This window comes from Microcebus murinus, chromosome 9, assembly GCF_040939455.1.
Source record: "Microcebus murinus isolate Inina chromosome 9, M.murinus_Inina_mat1.0, whole genome shotgun sequence".
Taxonomy (NCBI): domain Eukaryota; kingdom Metazoa; phylum Chordata; class Mammalia; order Primates; family Cheirogaleidae; genus Microcebus; species Microcebus murinus.
In genome coordinates this window covers 32,703-35,579 of record NC_134112.1, presented here as the reverse complement: position 1 = coordinate 35,579, position 2,877 = coordinate 32,703, and the positions used below count along the sequence as shown (strand labels likewise).

General features: G+C 62.9%; 1 pseudogene; it reads left to right on the top strand.

Moving 5' to 3' along the window:
• Nucleotides 1-832: 832 nt before the first annotated feature.
• On the top strand, nt 833-951 carry LOC142873065 (uncharacterized; annotated as a pseudogene).
• The last annotated feature ends 1,926 nt before the right edge of the window (nt 952-2,877 follow it).

Sequence of the window (2,877 nt, the reverse complement as noted above, 5' to 3'; positions counted from 1 at the left end):
GGTGCACTCATTAGTGAAATGACCTCAATGACGCTGGAATCCAATATCTAATCGCCGATTTTTGGCGAGTCCACACGCCAGGGTGGTTGGGGTCCAATGCAGCCCCGGCCAGGCCCAGGCCCCTTGGACTGGGCCACAGGAGGACACAGAGGAGGGTCCCGGCCCCCACGGTAGGTAGAGGTGCGGGCAGTTCTCCAAGGGCTTGGGTGTTTTCCAGAGGGAGGAGATGGAGGGGACTGATTTCTTCAGCGCCCCACAAACCACGCCACCCCACCCCACCCATGGGACACATCCCGAGAGAGAGAGACGCCCCATACACTGGCTCCCCTCCCCCGTGCGCTGTGCCCCAGCCCTGGCCCGGGGGAATAGGCGGCCGCCAGGCCACAGGGTGGGGGGCGCAGCTGAAAGGGGTTGTGGGGGAGGGCCGCCCCTGGCTGGGGTCAAAGGGCGAGCGCCCCGCCCCTCCCGCCCGTGCGCAGTCAGCGGCCCCGGCGCGCTGGGGGTGGGGGGCGGGGAGGTGAAGGAGGCCAGGCAAGGAGAGGAGGGGGGCTTGAAGGTCTCCACCTTGGCGGGTCCAGCCGTGGAGGCGCATCTTGTGTGAGTGTGAGTGAGTGAGTGAGTGCGTGTGAGTGTGTGTGTATACAGAGACAGCCCCCAACCCCGGCCCGCCGCTCCCTGCCCGCCCCGCCTGTCACCTTCGTCCCTCGGAGCCCGCGGGACCCGGCCGGCGAACTCAACAGGCCCGACCCGGCGCGGGGCCTGGGGCGGGAGGAGGCGGCGGGGAAGCGCAGAGAGGCTCGGCTTCTTGAGCGGGGCAGGGGCGCCCTCCGCCGTCCACGGCCACACCACCCCGAACGCGCCCGATCCCGTCTGGTCTCGGAAGCTAAGCAGGCTCGGGCCTGGTTAGAACTTGGATGGGAGACCGCCCGGGAATACCGGGTGCCGTAGGCTTCTTCTTTTTTTTTTTGCCTCTGGTTCTGTCGCGTTTCTGGGAGTGCGGGGGCGGCCCGGGGTGGGGGGGACCCCCACCCTCGGCGCCCGCCGCGGTGCCTGGCGCCCCAGCCCGCACCGTGGGGCCTCCTCTTGTCCCGAGCCGTGACACCGCCGCCACGCGGCAGCATGCCTGGCTTCTGGACAGTCAGGTCTCAGACCAAAGGTCTGCTCTGTGGGAGCCGACACGCTGGAGGAAACCTTGAGAGTCTGAGAGGGGAGGGAGTTCCAGAAGAAGGCCAGGATGTCATTTTGAGGGAGTATGTGACCAGAACTCCTCCCGTTGCTTTTGGGGTTCTATGGGCTACACGTAGGAATCTTTGGTGGTGGCACCTGATGTTCGGGGATCCGGAGTCACACCCAGACCTGCTCCACAGGCCTCCTTTTACTTTTCTCTTCGGATTCATTTTTTTTTTTTTTTTTGAGACAGAGTCTCGGTTTGTTGCCCAGGCTAGAGTGAGTGCCGTGGCGTCAGCCTAGCTCACAGCAACTTCAAACTCCTGGGCTCGAGTGATCCTTCTGCCTCAGCCTCCCGGGTAGCTGGGACTGCAGGCATGCGCCACCATGCCCCGCTAATTTTTTATATATATATCAGTTGGCCAATTAATTTCTTTCTATTTATAGTAGAGACGGGGTCTCGCTCTTGCTCAGGCTGGTTTTGAACTCCTGACCTTGAGCAATCCGCCCGCCTCGGCCTCCCAAGAGCTAGGATTACAGGCGTGAGCCACAGCGCCCGGCCGGATTCATTATTTTTAAAAAGTGTCTCTTATCTCTATTATTGCATTTTCTTTTCTCTCTCTTTTCAAGCAGATGATGGGAGTCCAAGTGTTAAGGTGACATGTGTTGCCCGTGCCCCCCTCCCCCCCCCGTGTTCTTATTCATTTACCTCTCATGTTGTTCCAGCATATTGTGGGGGCACCAATGTTAAGGTCGGGTGCGTTGCCCTCTCCCAGCCTCCCCCCTCGGGTCAGAGCTTCAAGTGCGCCCATCCCCCAGTCGGTGCGTACCCACCCCATTCCTAATGGATGTGTATGCCCATCCCCTCCCCCCACCCGCCCGACACCCACCCGAAGAAGGTGATTCCTCTGTGTCCACTTAGGTGTCCATCGGTTCGTACCCATTTGCTGGTGAGCGCGAGCACGTGGTGCTCGTGTGTCCATTCTTGGGATACTTGGCTTACTGGAACGGGTTCCAGCTCTGGCCAGGAGAACCACGAGAGGTGCCCCCTCACCGCTGCTCCTCATAGCCGAATAGCACTCCGTGGTGTCCACGGGCCACATTTTACTTACCCACTCGTGGGTCGATGGGCACTCGGGTGGCTTCCAGGTCTTTGCGATTGTGACTTGTGCCCTGACACTAACCCTAACCCTTACCCAGCCCGTCTCCTCCACGGCCCCTGCCTGACTGACTCCTTCCCGCCCGGCCTGTCACCTGTCACCGTCCTCTGCCCCTGCCTGACACGCTCCTCCCCGCCCGGGCCGTCACCGTCCTCGGCCCCTGCCTGACGGGGCTCCTCCGTCGCCTGGGCCTTCCAAGGGCTTGGTGTGGACGCTGGTTCCAGGACGCCCTCCCAGGAACCCGGTAGCAGGGCGGCCGCAGCGTCTCGCGCAACCCAACCATCCGCCGGCTGGCCGCCGTCGCTAAGTGGCCTGCGGGGGACGTGCTCCCGCTGTGCCGTGGGGGCCCAGCCTGGTGTCTTCTCTGAGGCCCCGCGGCTGCCGCTCCCCGCAAGGGGATAGCCGCGGAGGTGGGGACCGCCTCCTCATGGGGACGTACACCCAGCTCTCCACGTCGGATTCCGGGGCTCTCTGTCCTGCCAGAAGGCCCAGCTGGCCTGCGGGTCCTTAGAGTGGCAAAAACATCCGAAAACTGAGATTGAGGGTCCGG